General features: G+C 39.8%; 1 long non-coding RNA gene across 1 annotated transcript; it reads left to right on the forward strand.

The window, feature by feature from the left end:
- The first annotated feature begins 2,876 nt into the window (after window positions 1-2,876).
- LOC109166800 lies at window positions 2,877-10,608 on the forward strand. Its single transcript, XR_002051735.1, has 3 exons — window positions 2,877-3,135; window positions 5,480-5,482; window positions 10,598-10,608. It is a non-coding gene; the product is annotated as an uncharacterized LOC109166800 (long non-coding RNA).
- The last annotated feature ends 1,473 nt before the right edge of the window (window positions 10,609-12,081 follow it).

The following is a 12,081-nucleotide window of genomic DNA, read 5'->3' on the forward strand; positions in this document are numbered from 1 at the left end:
CTCACACACCACACTACACCCACACCTTCTACACACCCGCCAAAAACAACCAAAATTCATCACTCCCGAACACCACCCACCCCACCCCACCACCAACACGGCAGACCGCAAGTAAAAAAAAAAAAAAAACCCAGCAGAAATGTAGACAAAAAAATAACACAGACACCAATACCATTCCTAATGTACCCGTAATAATAAAAAACAACAATCAAATTAGACGAGCAAAGACATGCAAAAAACCCCCAAAGTTGGAAACCCTAACTCCAAAATCCCGCAAAAACCCAGTAAACCCACCCTTCACCACCAAACAAACCACACAAGATGCGTAGAAAGAAGGAAACCGCAACAAAAGAAGCTAAAATTGAACGAAAAAAAAACCACCAACCAAAAAAAAAAAAAAAAAAGCAAAAACGCCGAGAACACGTACCTTGGCCGACACCTCCGACTGGTGGTCCCCGCCTCTTCGATGTGCCGCGGTCTCCACTTTCTACCATTGCAACGTGGAAGTGAAAGGATGGAGATGAAAACAACACGATGCCCGAATACGTGAAGCACGCACGGAACGAGAGCAAGAATCGGAATGCCTGAGCAGAGTATTGTTGCGCGTGGAAGAAACAAAGAAAGACTACGTGGACTAGGTCTCAAACACCATAAACAAAATACCAGAAATAACCCTCTACACACACAAAAAAAAGGGATACACTTAACGTAAAAACACCACACACGCGCGAAATCCATAGGAGAAATCCGGACCATCCAATCTCACCGTCCAATGGCTCCATATTGTCCACACGTTTGTATGTTAAGATGTGTTTCTACCTGAATGTAATATGTATGTGTATATATATATGTATATATATATATATATGTATGTGTATATATATATATATATATATATATATATATATATATATATATATATATGTATATATATATATATATATATATATATATATATATATGTATGTGTATGTGTATATATATATATATATATGTATGTGTATATATATATATATATATATATATATATATATATATATATATATATATATATGTATGTGTATGTGTATATATATATATATATATATATATGTATGTGTGTATGTATATATATATATATATATATATGTATGTGTGTATATATATATATATATATATATATATATATATACATATATATATATATATATATATATATATACACATACATATACATATATACACATACATATATATATATATATATATATATATATATATATATATATATATATATATATATATATATATATAAAGGAGATATGTGGTTGGCATATTCTATCTGTGTGTTTGTTCTAGTTTAGCTCCTGTAGAATAGATGTTAGAATAGTTGTTACAACTCCCTGCTATTTACACTCGTTTGTATACTATTATAGTTGGCTGGTTCACATCAATAAATGATCAGTTCAGTTCATAATCTTGTCATGGTATCAAGAACCTAGAAACTCCAACGAAAGTTAAAAAAAAAAATTTCTACCCAATGGCTTCCACTTCTATTACTACTACTATGGCCACAAAAGAAGTCATTCAAATAAATGCTCATAACAATTTCCCTATTAAACGTAGTACCACGAATTTCCTAGTTTGGACACACCAAGTTCACGCAACATTTTTTGGCTTCAATCTCCTGGGCTATATTGATGGTACCACCAAGGAACCAGCGTAGTTCAGCGACCCTGCTCAAACAACACTCAACCCGAGTCATTCAATTTGGTATCGTCAAGACCAAATTATCGTCAGTGCACTTCTGGGAAGCTGTACTGACACCATACAGCCCCTTATTTCCTCAGCCATGACAGCCCACGATGCGTGGGACCGTTTTGTTGCCAGGTATGATAGTACCTCACGAGGACGTATCGTATCCCTCAAGGCCAAGCTCACCAAAAATCCAAGAGGTTTTCGGTCCATTACAGCTTATCTTAATGACATGCAAGCCATCACTGATAATCTTGCATTGGCTTAGTGTCCGGTATCTGATGAAGATTTGACTGTCTACATTTTAACTTAGGTAGGGGACTAGTATAGTGCCATTATATCTGCTATCCGTGTTCGTGACTAGGGATGGCAACGGGGCGGGGCGGGGCGGGACCGGGGAATGGGGTCCCCGTTCCCGTCCCCGTCCCCGAAATGTCCCCCCATTCCCCGTCCCCACCCCGTTCCCCGGCGGGGATGGGGAAGGATGGGGAATAATTCCCCATCCCCGTCCCCGAGGGGATTTTTATCCCCGCCCCGCCCCGTGTTATTATTATTATTATTATTATTATTATTATTATTATTATTATTATTATTATTATTATTATTATTATTATTATTATTATTATTATTTTTTGTAATGCCTATTAACAAAATTAATATTAACCAAAAATCATATTGTTAAGCTAAAGAAAGTTCAAATACAAAATGCATAGCTTAATAAAATTAAAATATTTAAAGTCCAAAGTTTAAATTCTTTCAAAATCCTCCCAAGTCCAAACATAAATGCATTAGTACATAAGACATAACAAAACAAAATAAACTTTAAATCTTCAACTCTCAAGTAGTTAGCCGTGGCACTCCTCAACTAATCAACTCTTCATTAATAACCTGAAATAATAATAATAATTTGAATAATAAAATTCTAATGATATATATATATTTAGTTCAACTTTTAAACAACTTTTAAACAATATATACCTCTAAGCTTCTGCTTCTAATTCATGAGGTTGAAGTAAATTTTCATCAATTTCATAATCCTCCACGGTGTAATTACCTACAAATATTATTTGAGTATGGTAGAGTATTAAAAGTAATGGATAATCAATTAAAAATAATTTGCCCAAGTAAAATTTCTTACTTTCAAGCAACCAACTTTGACAACACATTAATGCCTCCACAATATTTGGATGAAGTCTACTACGATGAGGCGACACCAATCTACCACTAGTACTGAAAGCAGATTCTGAAGCAATGGTAGAAACTGGAATAGCTAATAAATCTTTGGCAACCTTACTCAAAGTTGGATATTTCTTTCCTTCCACTTGCCACCATGACGAAACATCCAAATCATCCTCAAATGGTGATCTCTTAGCCTCTAAATACAAGTCCAACTCTGATGTAGTCTCACTCATGTGTGAAATTTCCATAAAGTCTTTCAATTTGTCTGTAACTGGATCATCCTGAGTCAAGGTCTCCCCTTGGACGCGTTTACTTGCAACTGTTGTTGTTGAAGAAGATTCATATTCACGGCACAAATCATTACAATATGTCTTAACCCTCTCAATTTCTAATGCAGCTTTATCTCCATAAAATGTTTGAAAGAAGAATTGAACAACTCCTAACTTATATCTTGGATCAAGAACATTAGCTATAGCTAGAAATCCATGCACCACTTCCCAGTATTTATTAAACTTTGCAGTCATACTCTTAGCCATATTTGCTATCACCACATCAGTTGACTCAACCCAATTGCTCAAATTAACCTTAATCTTAGACATCAATAGGAAAAAAACATTGGAAGTTGGATATTTTCTTCCAGAAAATGCATTTGATGCTTTATAAAACACTTTCAGTTTATCATAAATGTTCTCAGCTAACTCCCAATCTTCCTCAAATGGTGCACAAAGAAATGAAGACTCTTGTTGTTCCAAATGGTAAAAAACATCTTTGTATTGCAATGCAACAGAAAGCATCAAATAAGTAGAATTCCATCGAGTCTTACAATCTTGAACTAACTGTTTTGAATATTCTAAACCCAAATGTGTTGCACTTTCTTTAAAGAGTTGTTGTCTTTTTGGTGTAGTTGGTGTAGCTAACCAAAAACTAACACTTTCTCTAACTCTTTCCAATGCATTTCCCATAACTTTTAACCCATCTTGCATTATCAAATTCAAGATATGAGCACAACAACACATATGAAAAAATTTCCCACCAAATAAAAGATGATTACGGTTAAGCTTAGACACAACGTGCTCAATTAAAACATCATTAGTTGAACAATTATCAACAGTTATTGCAGACAACTTTCTCTCAAGATTCCAATCCAAAATACATTTCAACATTTCTCTTGAAAGAGCCAATGATGTATGTGGAGTCGGGACATAAATAAACCTAACATAGATACACAATAAACCTAACATAAATACACAATCAATAATTTCACAAATTGCACACTAAATAATCAACTTGTATAAAATAATTTCCTCCAGTGAGTTCAGTTGAGTTGTAGTCGATGAGTCCCGTTATCCCGTACAGTCTCCGGCGACCATCGACCTTGAAATACCAAAAAACATCCAATCTGTGTAATTAATTAATTATTACTAGACTCATAATTTGTGTTAGTAAACCGTACCTAACAGAGTTCGATTGTTCGGATTTCCACGCCGGCCGCTGAGAGATGAGAGACCAGATCTGAGTCCTCCGGAGCAGAGAGGGAGACATCGACAGAGCACTGGTCGTCGAGGACAGAGACAGGTGTTAGCGTCGGTGTGGCAGCCGGTGCGTGGGGTGCAGGTAACGGAAATTCAAAGGGGATTGTTCTTGTCCGTTTTTTTCCATAAAACGGATATGGACTATGTGTTTAATAGGGGACCCTGGGCTTTTGAGAACAATGCACTTGTGTGTCGGGGGGTTATGGACGGGGTGAATCCTCTTGATGTGAAGCTAGACTTGATTGATATGTGGGTACAATTGCATGACATGCCGAAGGGGTATACAACTCAGGCAATTCTGGAACAGGCGGGGAATTTTTTGGGCTCTTTTGTTAAGCATGATGACCGTTTTGAAGGGGCGCCATGGCTAACTTTTCATCGTATTCGGGTGTCAATTCTGGTTGGTAGGCCACTTAGGAGGAGGATGAGATTGATGAAGAGGGATAGGACAACAACTTGGGTAAATTTCAGGTATGAACGGTTGCACAAGTTTTGTTACTTTTGTGGATATATGGGTCACTTGCACACGTTTTGTCTCCAAGCTAGGGAAGCTGGAATTCCAGTGGAAAGGTACCTGTACGGTCCGGATATGCGGGCTGGTGGATCCCGGAGCGCTCCTTGAGCGGTTGGGGATAACTGGCTCGTGCCGGTAGGCGGGAGGCCTCGTCCATTGGTGGCAAAACCACGGGTGACTGAGACAGTAGACAGGGGTCTGAGAGGTGGGGGTGTCATGCAGACGAGTATGTCTGAGGATGAGATGGTGGTGGCTACGGCAAAGCGCCGTAGGCAGGGTACGGAGAACGAGGATGATGGAGGGGAGGATGATGTAACAATGACCGACAGTTCAAAAAACTTGCCCATGGCGGGAGCTGGTGTCCAGCCCCGCCCGTCATCATGAGTACTTTGAGCTGGAACTGTCGTGGCTTGGGTAATCCATGCACAGTTTGAGAAGTAGTGGACATGGTGTCCCGTAAGAAGCCAGAGTTCGTGTTTTTTTATGGAAACCAAGGTGGGACGGAGTCATGCAGAGAGAGTCAGTGTCAGGCTTGGATATGATGGATTGTTTTATGTGAATAATGAAGGGTTGAGTGGGGGGATGGCTCTCCTATGGAAGAAAAACAACACTGCTAGGTTGATGAGTTACTCGCCAAACCATATTGATATCGAGGTTAGTATGACTGGCAAAATTTGGCGTATGACATGCTTATATGGGTGTCCGGATCGAAACAGGAGGGAGGAAACTTGGGAGCTGCTGGGTATGTTGAGGAATAGATCTGGGTTGCCCTGGGTGGTGATAGGGGATTTTAATAATCTTCTCTATCAACATGAAAAGAGGGGAGGGAATCCGTATCCGAATTGCCTCTTGCGTGGGTTTGGGGATACCATTGATGAGTGCGGGTTGATGCAGATGCCGATGCGGGGCCGTCAGTTCACATGGGATAAGAGTAAAGGCACACCGAGTTGGATACAGGAGAGGTTGGATAAGGTATTTATAACAGAGGAGTGGGGTGGTATGAATGAGAATGCATAGGTGGAAAATCTTCAGAATAGAGAATCGGATCACTCGGCTTTGTCTCTAAATATAAATGCTCTCGGCATACGGAGAGTAAGAGGGCCGAGGAGGTTCAGATTTGAGAACGCATGGTTATTGGATGAGGGGTGCAAGGTGGTGGTGGAGACAGCCTGCAGGAGGAGAGGCCGGAGGGCTTGTTGCACTGTCAGCAGTTTTGTGGCGTGAAGTTAATGCGGTGAGGGGGAGGGGGGGGGGGGGGGACCAATTCCATAAGTTTGGTCACCGAATCGGGCAGTTGCGGAGACAACAGGAGATGTTCCGTGATGTAACGAATCCGGTCGCATTGGCCAAGTTCCAGCGAAATGAGAATCAGCTCAAGCAATTGGAGGCCCAGAAGGATGTGTTTTGGAGACAGCGGGCAAAACAACACTAGCTCCGGGGCGCGAAAGCTAACACCAAGTTCTACCACAGGTATGCTTCTGCCCGTAGAAAGAAGAATTTTATTGCTAGTATTAAAAATAGTGGTGGTGATTGGGTGGAGGACGGGGATATGTATTCGGTCATACTGGATTATTTTAAAGCCATTTTTACTTCTAATAATTTGAGCTGTGATGATCCCCTTTTTAATGATTTTTCTCCCCGGGTGTCGGCCGAGAATAATGAGATGTTGAATCGGCCTTTTTCTGTGGAAGAAGTAAAAACTGCGTTTTTTTCTATGTTCCCGGATAAAGCAGCAGGCCCGGATGGAATGAATCCAGGTTTCTACCAGCATTTTTGGTCTGTTGTGGGAGATGATGTGACTGGTTTTATATTGCATGCATTGAATTCTGGGTTATTTCCGGAAGGTCTGAAGATACTAACATAGTATTAATTCCTAAAAAAGAGGTCTCAGAGTCTGTTGCTGATTTGAGACCATTGCGTTGAGCAATGTCATTTATAGAATAATGGCTAAAATGTTTGACAAACAGAATGAAAACGCTAATGGGTGATATCATCTCGGAATCCCAAAGCGTGTTTATTCCTGGCAAGTTAATTACAGATAATATTTTAGTGGCAGCTGAGGTGGGTCACTACTTGAACATGAAACAGTGTGGTGTGGTTGGCTACAGTGCATTGAAGTTGGACATGTCGAAAGCCTATGATAGAATGGACTGGAATTTTTTGGAAAGAATGTTGGTGGTGCTGGGTTTTAGTGATAGATGGGTCCGGCTGATAATGCTGTGTGTGACAACGGTGAACTATACGGTGATGGTGAATGGGGAGGTAGGAGGACGAGTCAAACCGACTCGTGGGCTCAGACAAGGAGACCCTCTATCCCCTTATTTATTTATTTATTATCTGTGCTGAGGCACTCTCGATGTTGTTGCAAAAGGAACAGGTTGCAGGATCTATACATGGATGTAGAGTGGCCAGGGGGGCGCCTCCGGTATCCCATTTATTTTTTGCAGATGACAGCTTGCTTTTCTTGAAAGCAAATATTCATGAAGCTAATGTGGTTAAACAATGCTTGGTGAGATATGAGAAGCTATTTGGACAGGTAGTGAATTATAACAAGTCGAACATATGTTTCAGTCGAAATACCCAGCATATGGCCAGAACGCAGGTGGCGAACTGCCTTGAGGTTGTGCAGGCAAATAATTTTGGAAAATATCTGGGCCTCCCATCGTTTGTGGGAAGGAATAAAAATGCAGTTTTTTCCTATGTGGAGGAAAAGATCAGGCAAAAGATTGGATCGTGGAATAAAAAATTGTTATCTCAGGCTGGTAAGGAGGTTTTATTGAAATGTGTGGCTCAATCTATGCCAACCTTTTCGATGAGTGTCTTTTTGTTGCCTGAAACAGTTTGTCAATCCATTGAGAGAACCATGAAAGATATTGGTGGGGAAGTGGCAGAGAAAGGGGGATACATTGGAAGGCATGAGATAAATTGTGTATCCCCAAAAAATTTGGTGGACTGGGTTTCAAGGAATTGAGAGCATTTAACTTGGCTATGCTGGGTAAGCAGGCATGGCGTTTTCTTACGGATCCAGGATCTCTGGTGGCAAGAATATACAAAGCCAGGTATTTCCCCACTTCTAGCTTTGTTGATGCAACTATTGGAAATTGCCCAAGTTTTTGTTGGAGGAGTATAATGGCAGCAAACCCAGTAGTGGTAGTTGGGGTAAGGCGCAGAATTGGTAATGGTGAGGCAACTCTAGTTTGGGGACACCCATGGCTCCAGGATAATCCAAGTCCCTTGGTACAAACAGTTATGCCTGAGGAGTTAAGAGATGCACGAGTAGCAGGTTTAATAGACCCATAAACAAAAACATGGGATCCACATATTTTGACAGATTTATTTATCCCTGAGGATGTGAGCACAATAATTATGATTCCTGTTAGCCCTGATTATGATGACTCATGGTACTGGATAGGTGACCCAAAAGGGATTTATTCAGTGAAAAATGCTTACAGGCGAATTATTGGTGATTATGAGAATAACCCAAGTGATTTTGATAAATGGGTTAAGATGTGGAAATTAAAAGTACTACCCAAATGGAAGACTTTTTTGTGGAGAGCAGTATGTGATATTCTACCCACTACCACGAATTTAATTAATAAGAGAGTGGAGATTGACTCGACATGCCCTATGTGTATGATTAGTCACGAAGATGTGTTGCATGCATTAGTTTATTGTGAATATTCTGCGTTAGTTTGGAATATAACACAATTGCCTATCACAAACATTGTTACAGATTCGTTCGCAGCATGGCTAACTGGGGCTATGGTGGCCTTAACAGAGGAGCAGACACAGTTCATGGCGGGGGTTCTCTACAATATTTGGAGATGTCGAAATACGGCCGTGTGGAAATGAGCCATGTCACGGCCGCAATCGGTGGTAAAGGGGGCGGCAACGATGCTCCAGGCATATGGCGATGTACACAGCCGCGCCACACGGGTGGAATCGCCGCCGCAATCAGAACCGGAGTTGCCCGACAATCACATGCGATGTTATATAGATGCGCGCTATCGGCAGGAAACCGGGGAGGCTACGTGTGGAATTGTGTTAGTAGAGCCCAGGGGTTCGTTTGTTGCGGCGAAGAATGAAAGATTGTCCTCTTGTTTTTCACCACTCATGGCGGAAGCATTGGCATTTAAAGAAGCGCTGTCTTGGCTGATTGAAAGGAATGTTTACTCAGTGTGTTTTCTTATAGATTGTATGGTACTGCGAAACACCATATAATAAGAACCAGTACACATGGAATCCAATAAGGTTCTATAGTGGGCTCATCACAAGGCCCATAACTACATCCTTAAAGAATCATTGGTGGAAGAAACAAGAAGGCCCAATAATAATTCCATTCGATAGAGGAAAGTATTATAGTGGCCCATTTCAAGTGATATCATGGATCGAAAACAATGCTTACAAGATTCGAGGTCGAATCATTTTCAAGAAGGTGAGGATGATGCCGCCCAACATAATGAAGATCCATCAAGAGTACCAATTGGGCCAATCACAAGGCCCAAGTCCAAACGATTAAGACAACTCTTCATTGGTGATATTCAAAGATGGTGGAAATCCAAGTCAAGCCCATTTGCAAAAGATGAAGAAGATTTCAAGGCTTTAATTCAATGAAATTCTTAAGTTTTTCTTTACACTTGTGTAAGAAACCTTATGTCTAATTGTGGACTCAATTAGTGGCTAGTCGTGGACTAGACTAGCAAATTGATTCGTGGACTCGAATCAATCTTCCTTTCTTCAATCAAAGATATAGGTTCGTGGACTCGTTCTTGAATCGAAGGAAACTAGATCCGACTCTAGTTGATTGAAGATTGCAACATCGAGGTACTTGAAGCTACAATGGGATTCTTCCAAGTCTTTGAGGATTCGAGACAAAGGGTTTCTCGTGAGGTTTAAGGTATTTCGATCCATCTCTATCTTTACTTTGAGAGCACTCTTGGGACAATACTCCATCTTATTTGAATCTTGGATTAGGTTCATATCACCATACACCAACGGTCTACATCCATTCACTCATATGTTGGGGTGATAATCGACCAGTGCAGAACAATGATGTCTTTATTTAATTTTATTTCGTTAAGCTATGTGCCTAGACAGATTAATTTACATGCTCATACTTTAGCTTCGTTAGCTTTTACTCAGGAACACTCTATGTATTGGGATGCTATCTCTCCTGACAGTATTACAGCTTTCATCAATTAATACAATCGGCGAATTGGTTTTTCAAAAAAAAAAAAAAGAAGTCACAAGCAGATGCGTCTTTATTTGTTTATTCTGATAATAATATTGTTGTTTATTTCCTGGTATATGTGGATGATATTGTATTAATAGGAAATGATGTTTCGTGGCTTGATAAGTTTATTAAGACTCTGTCCGCTCAATTTTCTCTTAAGGACCTTGATCGCTTACATCATTTTCTAGGCATTGAGGTAGTTCCAACACGTAATGGCGTGTTCCTGTCTCAAAGTTAATATATCACGGACATACTGGTTCGGTTTAAGATGGATGGTGCAAAGTCTGTTTCAACACCACTGACAACTACATACAAATTGCTCCCTGCGCAATCTGGCAGTGCAACGATAGATGTAACTCAGTTTCGGCGTCTCCTTGGGCTGCTGCAGTACTTGATCATCACTAGGCCTAATGTGTCCTATGCAGTTAATCGTCTCTTCCAGTTCATGCATACGCCTACGGAGATGCACTAGCAGGCTGCTAAGCGGTTGTGACGCTATCTTAAGGGTACAGTGTGTCACGGACTGTTCCTTCGTGCTAGGCAACCACTGTCACTAAATATGTATACAGATGCTGATTGGGGAGGCTGCACCACTGATGGCCGTTCCACCACCGTGAACTTAATGTATCTTGGTTTCAATCTCATTTCTTGGAAGTCCACACGCCAGAAGTTTGTGTCACGCTAGTCGACAGAGTCTGAATGCCGAGCCTTGGCGAATGCTACTGCAGAAGTCTTTTGGATAAAGAATTTGCTCCATGAGCTTCGGTTGCAACTGGTGAAACCTCTGGTTCTATTCTGTGACAACCTTAACGCGATGTATGTGTCCAAGAACTCGGTATTTCATCCGCGTATGAACCATCTTGCGCTCGATTATTTCTTTGTCTATGACTTGGTTTCTAATGGTTCATTGGTAGTATGGCACATCCCTCCGTCGGCTCAGCTAGTTGGCTGCCTCACAAAGCCGTTGGGCCGTTCTATGTTTCTTCTATTCCTGTCCAAGATTGGAGTCTCCGACGGATCCTCAATCTTGCGGGGTGTGTTAAGGAGATATGTGGCTGACAAATTCTATCTGTGTGTTTGTTCTAGTTTAGCTCATGTAGAATAACTGTGTTAGAATAGTTGTTACAACTCCCTGCTATTTACACTCATTTGTATACTATTTATTATAGCTGGCTGTTTTACATCAATAAATGATTAGTTCAGTTCAATTCATAATCTTGTCAATATATATATATATATATATATATATATATATATATATATATATATATATATATATATATATATATATATATATATATATATATATATATAAAATGGAGGTCCTGTGTGAAATCGTAATTTGGGTGCTTTTTTAACTATTTCATACATATAAATGATAGTTATTCAAGTGTATAAATACAATGCACTACTCCAAAGGATCGAATCCCTTACTTTGCCACAACTATTTGTAATATCACACAAAGTCAAGTTAAGACTGCAAATCATCATGTAATATATGTATATAAGTAGTGTTGCAAAAATCCCGCCTAGACACCGATTAGCCGATGCCTAGGCGCTGACCGGCCGCCTAACTAATCACCATAATCGGTGGTCTAGGCGACCGAATAGGCTGCCTAAGCGCCACCTAGGCCTCCTAGGCGCCGACAAAACCGCCTAGTCGGCCAATTAGCTATTGTTTAATTCTTTTTTTAAATGAGTTACTTTACTCAAAACGACATCTTTTTGAGTTAAATAACTCTAAATTGTTCAAACTCTATATGTTTTTTAAGTTAATATTAAAAAATATTTTAGTATTAACTATTAAAGATATTAAATAATTTATAATTATCAAGTTTTAAAAAAAAATTAAAAATGTTAAACAAATTATAAACAAATTTTTAAAAAAT

The sequence above is a fragment of the Ipomoea nil genome, unplaced genomic scaffold (assembly GCF_001879475.1).
Source record: "Ipomoea nil cultivar Tokyo-kokei standard unplaced genomic scaffold, Asagao_1.1 scaffold3105, whole genome shotgun sequence".
In the NCBI taxonomy this organism is placed as follows: domain Eukaryota; kingdom Viridiplantae; phylum Streptophyta; class Magnoliopsida; order Solanales; family Convolvulaceae; genus Ipomoea; species Ipomoea nil.